Source organism: Anabrus simplex, chromosome 1 (genome assembly GCF_040414725.1).
Source record: "Anabrus simplex isolate iqAnaSimp1 chromosome 1, ASM4041472v1, whole genome shotgun sequence".
Classification (NCBI taxonomy): Eukaryota; Metazoa; Arthropoda; class Insecta; order Orthoptera; family Tettigoniidae; genus Anabrus; species Anabrus simplex.
Genome location: NC_090265.1, coordinates 730,620,926 through 730,635,680, shown reverse-complemented (window position 1 = coordinate 730,635,680; position 14,755 = coordinate 730,620,926).

Below are 14,755 nucleotides of genomic sequence, written 5' to 3'. Positions count from 1 at the left end.
AAAAAAAATGGCACGGAAAACTACATACACACGCACTGGACTCTATAAAAAATAAAAAATAAAAAAAATCTCTAACCCGGCCGCAAACTAGCCCTCAGAGGAAGGTAAAAACATCGCTGACCTGACTGTTAATCGAACCCGTAAATAGCCCCTTCTACCACAGTGATAAATTGGAGAGTTAAGAATTATTGCACTTTTTTATTGTAATTGATTGCGATTTAACTGTATCATGAGAAGAAAGATGTAGTATGACAGAATTGAACCCCTGAACTCTCCAATGTGAAGAGGAAAAGGGAATGAACGACAGGCAAAAAATCCCTGATCTGACTGGGAATCGAATCCGTGAATAGCATCATCTGCCACAGTGATGAATTGGAGAGTTAACAATTATTAAACTTCTTTTATCATAATTGATTGCGATTTAATTGTATAGTGAGAAGAAAGGTGTAGTATGTCAGAATCGAACCCCTGAACTCTCTGTTGTGAAAAGGAAACCAGAATGAACGACTGGCAGGGGATTAAAATTGAACACTAGACACAAAATACAGAGTTGAACGACACATTGTTAAAAAAAATATTTGAGCACACATACAGCGACACAGTACTTACTGTACCTTGAAACGTAATTGAATGTGATTTAACTATATTATAAGAAGAATAATGCAACACCGCGAACTAGCCCACAGATGCAGGTAAAAAAAACCTGACCTGACCGGGAATCGAACCTGCGAATAGCATCTTTTGCTACAGTGATGAATTGGAGAGTTAACAATTATTGCACTTTTTTTATCATAATTGATTGCGATTTGACTGTATCGTAAGAAGAAATTTGATTGGTGTGAAAATGGGAAACCACGTAAAATCATCTTCAGGGTTACCGACATGGGGTTTGAATTACGTCATGTCTGGGAGGGCCTGGTTCAATTCGCATTGTCATGTGCTTCTACAGCTCAGGCAGCAGCGCGCTGGCCTCTCGCCGCTTTACGTCTCCATCCAACAGACTTTTTTTTCTAATTTTGTGACAGAGCCAGGAATCGAACCCGAGCCTCCAGGTGTAGCAGGTAATCACAACAACCGCAGTTGATAAAACTAATTCTATGGATCTAAGGAAATGGATTTGCTCCTATTTACGATTGATAAAAACAGTATGAATGAAAAACACGAATATGTTAAACACATGACATAGCACCTACATTGGACTATGTAACACCATCTTCTAACGTAGTGAAGTTATCAACGGAAAAAGACACATTTACACAGCTTTCAAGTACACGTTTTAATTCTGCACATACACTTCGTTCGCATTTTAAAAATTACTTACCTCATAGTAGCATAATATATTCTTACATGTAAAAACATAATAAGAGGATTATTGTTGTTTGAAATGATAAAATGTAATTTGCATTCAGTTGATAAGAAATGATTGTGTCTCCAACACAGCATAGCATACTCTTACTGCAGGAAGGAAGATACCAAATTTTGCACTGTAGCATTTCTTCAGCGCAGCATTCGCGCTCCATGACTGGATCACACTTACAATACAATAAAGGGAACTAACATTAAAATTATTATTTCTTCTGGCTCGGAGACTGTGTTTATGCCTGCAACGTCTAGAGGCCCGGGTTCAATTCCTGGACACGCCTTCGAGCTGAGCAGTGCTGTAGGCTAGTTCGCGACCCGGCGTTCGATTCCTAGGGAGGTTACCTGCATCTAAGGCTCGTTCGTAGTCTACGGACCCTACATTGGTTAGTTCATAGTCGGGTTCGATTCCCAGGTAGGTCAGGACTTTTCTGAATTTGTTGAAACATTTTAAAATAGTAAACTGTTAATTATTTGAGTAATACAGCCTCCCCAGCATTTGCTTGGTAACATCGCTGATCATTTTACCGAGGAGACGGGGAGTATTGTTGAGGCTGTGTCGTACAGTCCCAGCATTTGCTTGATAACAACGTTGATCATTCAGCAAGGCGTGGTAACGTCGCTGTTTATTCACTAAGGAGTTACAGTCCCAGCATTTGCTTGGTGCTGTGTAACACAGCCTCCTCCAGCAGTTTCTTGGTGACGACGCTGATCATTCAGCAAGGATTGGTAACATCGATGTTTATTCACTAAGGAGTCATCGCTGTCATTTTACCGAGGAGACGGGGCAATATTTTCGGGGCTGTGTCGTACAGTCCCAGCATTTTCTTGGTGACAACGATTTGCTTGATGACAGTGATGATCATTCAGCAAGGTGTTGGACAATTGTCCTGCGGAGTAATACATCCTCCCCCAGCATTTGCTTGGTAACATTGCTGTTCATTTACCAAGGAGTTACAGTCCTAGCATTTGCTTGGTAATAACGCAGGTTATTTAGCAAGAAGTTGGATAATAATGGCTGTGCAGTGAAATACAGACCCCCAGCATTTATCCTAGATGGCTAGCTAGCCCTTCTAACTGGATCCTCTAAAAGCCCTCAAAGCTGACCATTCACCCGAGGAGACAGAAATCATTCACTAAGGAGTTGATGCAATAATAACACATTGCCAAATTTAGTAGATGTGTTTTCCATAGTAATTTCTTTAGAAGAGAACACAGTAATAACACAAGAGCACTTTTATTTTATCATGTTTATTGCCAGGTGTCAAATTTTCAGGGAGTGATGTTACATTTGAGAGGGCACCTTTTATGTTAAACAGGTATTTTGCCATTTAACAAATATGATTCATTACCTTGGTGGCACATATCCTACAAAATTATTAACCCTCCTTTTCTTTTGTCTGTGGTAAGCTGAGGCTTTCTCATTTTCTGAGTACATTAATATTATTAATTACTCATTTGATGAACCTCTATGAATTCCACTGAAAGGGAATGTGTAAACTCTGAATTCACGGTTAATCACTGTAAGCTCCTTCAGTAGTAAACATTCCTGTTTGAGTAATTGTGAATTCAATTATGAATTTCCTCTTCCAGCATTATGCCTATTCACACTTTGGTTATGAATTTTGTCTTGGAGAAAGTACTCCTTCCAGCTTTTGTTATTGCATGTAATGAATGTAACATGCATCTGTGAAAAATTGGGGATTGATTACTTAATTGATCTCATGTGTGTCATATCTATACAATGCAGCTGGTTCATAAAGCATGAAATGACTAGTTCAGTGTGTGTTCTGCTACATTTTTATGAATTTAATGGCAGAGATGCAAGTTCTTAATATGGTTTCTTAGGATTTTAACAAGTAATGTTCAAAGAGATTTCCTTTTATATTTTCTTATATCATGTTCACCTCATGTCCATTTCAATTTTAAGCAACCTGGTGAAGTTAAATTGAGAACAATTTCAGAAAATGTCTGGGTGAAGGTCAGTTCAAATGTTATCAGAATTGGCATGATACTTTTCAAATTTAAGTTCATACATTTTAATAAGTTGTTTTATTTCCAGTTTAACTTCAATTTTTCCCCTGTTCTGGTTATTTGAATCAGGGTCCAAAATCATAAGAGTACATTTATATACACTAGGGAATGCGAATATAATTTTGATGACTTGATGAACAAACTATTGTTGGCATGTACTGTAATCATTCTCTTTGCATAACAGTCAAATTTTGTGAGTTCTTCACCCCCATAATTTATGTTAGGCTTCTATTGTAAAAAAAAATATTTACCTGTTTTCATGAGCGACAACACTGAGCATTACAGCTTGTATGGACCTGGACTGCTACTAATATCCTGTAGGTAAGGTAGTTTATACGTTATTATTTTTATTTAATAGCTTTTGCTGTTCTTACATGTTGTTTTTGATCTTTTATCAGCAAGTTCAGTTTTGTAAAAGTTTTCTTTTTTTGCTAGTGGCTTTACGTCGCACCGACACAGAGATGTCTTATGGCGAGTTTTGTAAAAGGAACTGATCATTTGTGACTCTGTCCGACTCGTTGGCTGAATGGTCAGCGTACTGGCCTAAGGTTCAGAGGGTCCCGGGTTCGATTCCCGGCCGGGTCGGGGATTTTAACCTTAATTGGTTACTTTCAATGGCTCGGGGACTGGGTGTGTGCGGCGTATTCAACATTAGAAATCATCCTAGTTAGGGCCCTCATCTTCACAGACATGCAGGTCGCTTAATAGGCCATCTACTATAGAAAGACCTGCCACCAGGCCTCTCTGGAGGCCATATACGCCATTATTATTATTATTATTATTATTATTATTATTATTATTATTATTATTATTATTATTATTATTATTATTTTGACTGAAATATATGAAAGAAAGTGTCATATAGGCATATTATTAAAGTTGTTCAGTATTAAGATTCTTAAAAGAACTTAATTCTTTCTTGCATTTTTAATTATTGTTCTTCCTAATTAATACGGTATATTACTAATTTCGCTTCCAATATGCGCGCCTACGATAAAGAATATTCGTAGAATGTAGTTTAACCAGCGTATTTTTCAATTATCGTAAGGAATTAGCTTCATCTACTATCCACTCGCGCTGAGCCCAGTCGCGTGACGTCACGAATCGTATTGCCAGGCCTTGTTCTCTAGGAGGCGCTGCTCGTGCTAGCTCTCAGGGAGCAAGGAGGGAGCTAGCTCATGCAAGAGCCGACTCGTAATTGAACGACTAGCTGTTGATAAAAGAGTCGGCTCGTGCTAGCTCTCAAGGAGCAAGGAGGGAGCTAGCTCTTACAAGAGTCGACTCTCATTGAGAGAGCTAGCTCTCTCCAATGAGTCGTTCAAAAGAGTCAGTTCGTTCATGAACGACCCATCACTAGTCGGCAGCCCTGAAGATAGTTTTCTGTAGTTTCCCATTTTCACACCAGGCGTATGTTGAGGCATATATTAAGGCCACAGCCGCTTCCTATCTACTCCTGGGCCTTCCCCACCCCATCGCCACTTCCTTTCTACTCCTGGGGCCTTTCCTATCCCATCATTGCTATAAGACTCTTCTGTGCGACGTGAAAGCAATTTCTAAATAATAATAATAATAATAATAATAGCATGTAGCCTCCGGAGAGGCCTGGTGCAGATCTTTTGATTTTGATGACAATATCTCACCGCTGAATACCGCAGTTCAAATCCCACACACACCCACTGTGTAAGACAAAGCGAAAGCGGGAGACAGGTTTTTCTCTAGGTTTTTTCCTGTCATCAACATTTTATTGCCCCAGGGGTGTGTAACAGGCTTTGACAGTGAGCAATTCACGGGGTCGATTCCCAGTCAGGTCAGTAATGCTATTCATGGGTTCGATTTCCCAGCCAGGTCTGATTTTTTTCACTGTATCCCACCTTATTCGACCATTCTTCTCACAATATAGATAAATCGCATTCAATTACGTTAAAAAATTAGCAGTAATTGTTTAACTGATTAATTCTTCACTGTGGCAGAAGATGGTATTCACGGGTCGATTCCCAGTCAGGTCAGGGGATTTTAACTGCATGAGGGCTAGGGTCATCATATAAGAGGCAGGAATGCTCCGCGGTCCAATATTTTAAATTGTATCTTTAATTTTGTTACTGTGCTGTATCATTCAACAGCAGAAATGAAATGGCGATTGGCTTTTAGTGCCGGGAGTGTCCGAGGACATTTGGCTTGCCAGGTGCAGGTCTTGATAATTTTCACCATGTTGGTCCGTATTGACTTATATTCAAATCTCTATAGAACACTTTCCCGCCTTGTCAATACTTTACATATTTTATTACTGTACATGTTTTGAGAGCCAACTACTCTCTTCTTCAGCGGTGCCAAACATTAATTAATCTTTGGACTTGGTGCATTGGTACAAATAGAACAATTATATATAAATCTTGAAATTGTTACAATATTTGTCTGTGTTTCACCTTTCACTTACTATGTCATTTGTTACAGACTTTAAACTAGAATTTTCAAATCATAAATAATAAAATCTATTAAATTAATTACTATATGTTAATTTTACGTCCTTATTTACATTTAAGAATAAAATGTTTCTTTGTGTCTAAATTTAATATTTACTTCGCCATTTAGTAGAACTCTTTAAAATAAAATAGTTTCAATTTGTAAAATAATAAATAACATCTATAAACTATCTTAACATTGTAAAATAATAAATAGCCAATTCGTAAAATAATAAATAACACCTATGCTCTCTTCTTCTTTCCTTAAGTCTGCTATAATTCCGAGACCTCACATGAATTGGAATTTCCTGCTCTTAATCGCGTCCAGCCAGGCTGGAAAATTAATGAATAAATTTAAGAACACAAAAATAAAAATAGCCAAAATATCTAAGGACTTGAAATTTCTTAAGAATTGTCTAGCAAATAAATTAATTCCAAAACATTTGAAGTCGGTAGAGGGGAGAGGCTTTTTGCGAAGACATGTGAGCGTGACTCAGTTGAAAGTGAATCAGGTATGGTTAAAAAGTGAAATTAGGTACTTATATATTTAAAAAAAGTAGTCTGAACCAGGACTTACATGACCTTCATCTGCAGATTACGAAAGATGTTTCGGGTCTAGTATGGGATGATATAGAAGATAATGTAGAGAATTCATTGTATTTTATTCTCAAAAAGAAGCAGGATACATTAGATAGAAAACTCAATTACTGAAGGGGCGGAAAGAGGAGAAAGGAAACGATAAAGACGACAATAAGAGGTCGAATAATAATGAAATTAATTTCTATCTTCCAGTTAAGAATTTAACAGATACGGAGTTTAGCACGGAAGAAATGGAAATATTACAAACGGGGCCAAAGCATAATTGGATGAAAATTTGTAGTGATAATAATTAGGGGCCGTATTTTTTGGTAAGAGCGATACGCACAAAATTTTTTCATATACCCTTTCTTGCCTATATATCACCTTCTAGGTGCTTAAAGTACCATATTTTAGCAAAATGAACTCGCAAAATATCGCGAAATCCGATTTATTGCGCGAATTGTGCAAATAATCACGAAATATACCCCACTTGGTACGATAAGTGCGAAATAGTATTGGAAAAGCTCTCCAATAAACGTTTAAATACTTCTGACAACTTTACTATTGTATTTTTCTTCTCAGTTGCTTGATAGCGCTGTATATTCTCTACACGAACACACACAAAGCGATGAGCGCTGTGTATCGGAAGTATGTTTATTCATTTCCGCGATCTCTAACCCAATCGACAAAAATCAGTATCTGTTATTGATCACATCAAATAGCGTTGTGGTCGTAACAATACCGGTCATTTTGGCAGTGGGAGTACTTTTTGATGCTGCAAGAAAGATTCTAATGTGTAAATAGGCCTACTGTAATGTTCGTATTACATGGAAACGAAAAGGCACGTGCGATAAACACTGCAGAGTATCAGAAACATACAAAAAGAATAATAATAATAATAATAAAGCAAATGAACATAATTCTATGCGGCAAATAACAACCGATGACACTTTACCCATCGCAAAGAAGTGGAAAAGTGATATAGAGGAATTTGTAATAGACACAACAATATCATTCATTCAAGCCAGCATTCCTCTAGAAAAATTGGTTAATCCTGGTACAAGGAAGTGGATAAGTTAAAAGGAAAGATAAATAATGCTGTCTTCATTGTGAAATATGACGGTATTGGTAGGCCTAGTCTATTGTAAATAAATCACCTGGTTGGGTAGTAATAATGTTGTTTTTACATCCCACTAACTACTTTTACGGTTTTCGGAGACGCCGAGATGTTATCCCGCAGGAGTTCTTTTACGTGCCCGTAAAACTAGTGTCACGGGGCTGACATATTTGAGCACCTTCAAATACCACCGGACTGAGCCAGGATCGAAGCTGCCAACTTGGACTCAGAAAGCCAGCGCTTTAAACGTCTGAGCTTCTCATCCCCGGTCAGTGAGCACCAGCATTATGGTTTTCGACGTCTAATGTGGTCAGTGAGAGGGGCTTCTTTTCTTACACAAAGTTACTTTCCAACTGTCGCACAACTCTGCATGCAGATAATGTTGAAATTATGCCTAGTTTGTACTTTGGAGACAATTCAACATGTAAAATAATGTAGGCTATGCATAAATTCGTATTACAGGGCAGATCACGTAACTTCATTTTGAGGTATCAGTGATTTATAGTTTTATTTCTATACCATTTTGTATATTTGGTTATTCTAAGATTTATTAACAAGGCTACATTATGAGTTCACTTTAAAAACCCTTATCACAAAATTAGTTAGCTTTACCCCATACTATAAGCAAGATTTCACAAAAAACATTGATCAGTATGGCAGTTTTATTTCACGAAATACCTATTGAAATAGTGTCATTATTAACACCGAAATCGACAGTTTTATTTCACCAAGAAATAAGGCCCTTAATTATTATTATTATTATTATTATTATTATTATTATTATTATTATTATTATTATTATTATTATTATTATTATTATTTACCGGTTACCTCCATCGGGCGCGTCCCATTGGAATTGGGGAAGCTCGCTGGCTCTGCCGCCAGCAGAGTCAGAGGGTAGTAGGGAAATAAAATACCACCCTGAAGAAAAAACTGGTCCCTTGCCAGGGTTACGGCGAAGACTGGTAAATGACCAGGAGCCAGAAAACATCTTGAGGCAACCTCTAGGGCTAACAACCCTAGTTGTAAAAGGATGGGTACCCGTCAAAAGCAAAGTCAAGTCAAAAAGCATGATGGCACAACATTTCAAGAAACATACCCCAGGGGGTAAATCTTCGGATAAATCCCTCGTCATGAACGCCACGGCGCACGAGTCTCGTTCGGATTCTGGGGGAGACTCGACATCATGCAAGAGACTAGTCGAAGCGTCTTGGTGTACCCCGAAGAGTCAAAAACTCAGGCCAAAATCTAAAACCTTTCTAGCAACTTTCAACATAAATTCACTTACACAAACTGGCAAGCTGAAAACCCTCACCAAAGCTCTTCACAAAAATCATATATCCATAATGGCCCTACAGGAAACAAGGTACCCAGATGAAGAGATTTTTGAATCCGAAGGCTACCGATTTTTCAAGAGCAAAGTGCAAAGAGGAATCCTCAATGGAGCTGTGATGCTTGGAACCGTGTTTGCTGTTAGAACCAAGATCCTTAAATCGGTTGCAAATTTCGAACTTGTGAATGACAGATTGTCTATACTCACAATTAAATGCGTGAACAAAACCTACGCCCTAGTTAACGCACATGCTCCTACAAACGATAAGAACAAGTCTGATCCAGACAAAGTTGATCATTTCTAGGACCTACTGGATGAAAAATTAAACAAAATCCCCAAACACCATGTCAAGCTGCTTTAGGGTGACTTCAATGCCCAACTAGGTTGTGAACAGAAGTACAGGAAAGTTATAGGAAATTACCCTGCTCACAAAAGAAGCAATCCCAACGGCAAAAGACTGGTGTCCATTTGCGAAAATCACAACCTGCAGGTCATTCGCCATTTACCCAGAAAGCAAATGACTTGGCGTTCTCCCGTCCAAGCTCTCGGAGAGTTCCAAATTGATCACGTTGCAATCTCCAGGAGAAACAGCCCTGAGATTATGAATGTCAAGGTAAAGAAAGGCATCAATGTGGCCTCAGATCATTATATGTCTCTTATCAAATTCAGACCAATTACCGCAAACACAAGGAAGACAACCAAACAGATCACACGCTTCGACAATGATAAACTTCAGCAAAGGGTCGAGGAGTTCCAGGAGAAGGCTAGACCAAATGACTGTGATTTTAACAACGCAAAAAGTCTCCTTGTTGAGGCCGCCAAAGACGTTGCAGAAATCAAGAGAAGCAAAAAGCATGCCTGGTGGAATGGTACCTGCGAATCAGTCCTCCAAGAAAGACTCAATGTGTGGAAACAGTACTACTCTACGAAATCAGAAAATGATTGGAAAACCTACAAAACCCAACGTGCCCAAGCAGCTGGGGTGTTCAGAACTGAGAAACGTAAATACGAAAAATCTCTCATTGAAAAGATATAACAAAACTTTTTGCACTCCAGGACACTGCCCTTGAGGCATTAGAGGTGGGATCTCTCGCTCAGTCCGAGGGAAAAACCAACCCTGGAGGGTAAACAGATAAAGACAAAGACGATAAAAATGAGTAGAGCCAAATAACATTGGAAATCCAATAAAGTCCATGCAAATAGAGTATACCTTTTTCATTATATTACCTTTGAAGTCTAATATATATGGTAGACTATGACCAGTGTTGTCCGGCCCCGTGTTGTAGGGGACTACGCACCCGGCGGTCCCGGGTATGATTCCCAGCCGGGACAAGTTTTTTAAAAATTGTAATGAATAATATCCCTGGCCTGGGGACTGGGTATTTGTGACGTCCTTAATCTTCCTTTCCTCACACACAACATTCCACACTACCGCCATTCCAGGTTCATACAATATGGTGCCAGTAGGGGCAAAAGAGTCCGCCTCTGTGGTGTAGTGGTTAGTGTGATTAGCTGCCACCCCCGGAGGCCCGGGTTCGATTCCTGGCTCTGCCACGAAATTTGAAAAGAGGTACGAAGGCTGGAACGGGGTCCACTCAGCCTCGGAAGGTAGAGGTAGGTTTGATTCCCACCTCAGCCATCCTGGAAGTGGTTTTCCGTGGTTCACCACTTCTCCTCCAGGCAAATGCCGGGATGGTACCTTCCTTCCCTCTTCCTTGTCTATCCCTTCCAATCTTCCCATCCACCCGCAAGGCCCCTGTTCAGCATAACAGGTGAGGCCGCCTGGGCTAGGTACTGGTCATCCTCCCCAGTTGTATCCCTCGACCCAATGTCTCACGCTCCAGGACACTGCCTCGCTGAGTCCGAGGGAATAGCCGACCTTGGAGGGTAAGCAGATTAAGAAAGAAAGAAACAAAGCGGGAAGCGGGACTCGATCCACCGAACCAGCGATTACGGAGCTTGAACGCTAACCACTCGACCACCGCCGTTTCATGTTCGTGACCCCAATGGTACAATTTCGACGCGAAAATTTCTCTTGCGATTTTCTCGAGGACGCCTTAGTGGTAACTTGCACATTATGTTGTCCTAATGGACTACTAAATGTGATCCGAACGTCGTGGCCTCCCCTTGTAAGTGTATTGTACCTGTATTCAGTCTGTGCTTATTAAATTTGCGTCTATATTTCCTCTGCTTGTTGTGTTTTGTAGATAATGCAAAGTATATTAGATAATAATTGTGGTATTAGTTTGATATTTAATCCCATTTTAGATGGTATTCATGTTTTAGAATATTTAAAGGAATTTAATAAATTTTTACAGAAATTTGTACCACAAATGCCACGAAGACCGCCTGATGCATGGCATTTCTTTGAAATTACTGATGATAAACATCAGCAAAATGCAAATGTTGCGGCGCATTTACGCGACGGGTGGTAGTGCATCAAATTTGTGGGATCATATCAAGAGGCATCACAAGGATGAAATGAGCAGGTCGGCTTCAGCAGCAGAAAACAAGCGAAACAGTTATGTTGTGAGAAAAGGGCACTGAATAGACGGGTGAATACCTTTACGTTGTCATACCAGTAACGTGTTTAACTGTTTAAACGTGCCGCTGCAGTAGGCTACATTCACTCGGTAGTTTACTCGGTATAACCGGGTGATGACGTCACAACAACAGCTCCGTCCGCGGTCTTGCTCCGTCCCAACCACTAGCCAGCGCTCTACCGTCTGAACTACTCAGCCCGGTACAGCATATAAACAATTCCAATCAGTTCTTTCTCTTCAGTAATAAATGAGCTACGAGTATAATTTATGTAAGAACATCGTATATAATACATGTTAACATGCAAATAGAATATCATTATTACGTAAACATTATAACTATCAATAATATTGTAAATGCATTTTCAAGGGCATAATATATGGCAATATTCAATCTACATTATTCTATCCACCTGCACCTATTGCAAACTGAGTTTCTTCTTCTTATCTGTTTACCCTCCAGAGTAGGGTTTTCCTTCGGACTCAGCGAGAGATCCCACCTCTACCGCCTCAGGGGCAGTGTCCTGGAGCTTCAGACTCTGGGTCGGGGGATACAACTGGGGAGGATGACCAGTACCTCGCCCAGGCGGCCTCACCTGCTATGCTGAACAGGGGCCTTGCGGAGGGACGGGAAGTTTGGAAGGGATAGACAAGGAAGAGGGAAGAAAGCGGCCGTGGCCTTAAGTTAGGTACCATCCCGGCATTTGTCTGAAGGAGAAGTGGGAAACCACGGAAAACCACGTCCAGGATGGCTGAGGTGGGAATCGAACCCACCTCTACTCAGTTGAACTCCCGAGGCTGAGTGGACCCCGTTCCAGCTCTCGTACCACTTTTCAAATTTCGTGGCAGAGCCGGGAATCGAACCCGGGCCTCCGGGGGTGGCAGCTAATCACTAACTACTACACCACAGAGGCGGACGCAAACTGAATTTCAACAGATCAAAATCTGTTACTCATAGCGTAACAATAATGAGGCAATCTTGAATCGACTGCAGCATTTAAATGACAAACGTAGAAAAACACATGTATCTGTGGAATCAGTACTGAAACCTAAATTGTAATTCTACCCCAAATCACCGTTACAACATTGCCCACATTAAAGCATTTGAATTTTCCGCCAGTGAATTCAATCGGAGGACTGCTGGAGGTCTCCAGAGGAAGAGCGAAAACAATTGCTCCGTTCCGCTCCTACTGTTCCCAGCTCTAGCCAGTCGGAAGACATCGTTTATCGTTCGTGTTTCATTTGTCGATTACTTTTGTAACAATTTGCTTTAACGTCATACCGTTTTACGGCGACGATGTGATAGGAACGGCTAAGGAGATCAATTTCTAGGCGTGAAAATGGACGTAGAGCTGGGAAACGGAGCAGTTGCTCCTATGATTGCAATCGGTAGTGCGAGTGCAGCGCTCCCTCCGGTATTCTCTAGTAGCAAATACAGTAGAGACAATACGCGACACTGAGCGAGATATCGAGGGACAGCTATTGGAGCTCTCTCTAGCGAGTAGACCTGAAAACTACTGATTCTGTCATAAGAGCACGTGTATTTGTGTGTGAAGTTTTTGGTGTTAATTATACGTTTTCAGTGAGTTGACATAATTAAATAGTAGCATGTGTCATTCCTTGATATCTCATCTCAACATGGGAGGAAAGATGTGCTCTGTTTGGCTGCAGTAACTATGAAGTAGAGAAGAATGCGCTGTCTTTCTTTCGCTACCCTCGTGATAAGAAAATGTAAGTAATATTGTGTTTGCATATATATTCTTCCAGTGACAAGGAGATTTTTATAGTACTTCATAATCTTCTGACCTGCTCGACGCATGTTTTAACTGGCTTAAAATATAGGTAATACGCATATTTTATTGTATAGTGCAGCAGTTAACCCCCAATACCGATATGTTGTTGTAGGTGTGATCTGTGGGTTTTGAAATGTCACAGAAGTGATTTGGATAAGGTGTACGAGAAAGAAGGGACGTTACACTTATATAAGAATTATAAGATCTCTTCAGATCATTTCCAGGCCAGCAACTTTAAAAATCCTCGACTATACAGCCAAGGGTATGTTACATTTTTACTCTAATTGTACGTAAATATTCCTCAAAGCATCACTATCGACAACATTTTCATACTTTTCTTCCTTTTATCCCTCTTCTCAGATTAAAGCCGGGATTTTATAGATTTTCTTTCTGTTAGTAGGCTTCATGTTAAGAGGAAAATTGTCCAGCTTTTCAATGTTAATTCATTGCATCATGTGTGTAAGGAATGTGCCGATATTTTTATTGACAAGTGTCTTAATGTGATGATACAATGTTTTTAAATGAGAAAAAAGACAAACCTAACCGTAAAAGTTCAGGCAGGAATGCTAAAGCAAAAAAAAAAGTAATGCATAAATGAAAGATCAACCCATTTCACAGCAGTCCATTTCACATCTTGTTTATATGTCTAATTTCAGTCTTTAGATAATAACCTTTTAAATAATTCTTCATTCATTTATCCAGAATTGCTTTAGCAACTTCGTTAATATCTCAATAATACTTTCTTTCTAGACGTAATTTATTCATCCATTTTCGTATATGCATTTCCATTGATATTTGAATTTAGCGCGAATTTTCAGGTCAAGTCACAAGGAGCGCCACCGTCGAATTGTCTCCCATTTTATCAAGGCTAAATCCGTAAGTGTCGCGTATTGTCTCTACTGTATTTGCTAGTAGTAAACTGTTGCTTAGAAACCAATCGGTGCTTCGGTGAGCGAGCGCGGGACGGAGAAACAGCACTGAATGTGTGCTCGCTTGCAGTTCCATCCGTGACGAAGGCGAATATATGAAATGTATACATTCTCATTTATCGTTCGTGTTTCATTTGTCGATTACTTTTGTAACAATTTGCTTTACGTCATGCCGTCTTATGTCGACGATGTGATAGGAACGGCTAAGGAGAGCAATTTCTAGGCGTGAAAATGGAAAACGACGTAAAACCATCTTCAGGGCTGCCGACAGTGGGATTCGAACCCACTATCTCCTGGATGAAAATGGGTTCGAACCCCACTGTCGGCAGCCCTGAAGATGGTTTTCCGTGGTTTCCCATTTTCACACCAGGCATATGCTGGGGCTGTACCTTAATTAAGTACACGGGCGCTCCTTCCCACTCCCAGGCCTTCCCTATCGCATCGTCGCCATAAGACCTATCTGTGTCGGTACGACGTAAAACAAAAAAAAGTATCCCCAACCCAAAGTCTCACGCTCCAGGACACTCTCCTTGAAGCGGTATAGATGGGATCCCTCTCCGAGTCCGCGGGAACACCCAAACCTGGAGGGTAAATTTATAGAAAGATTATTAT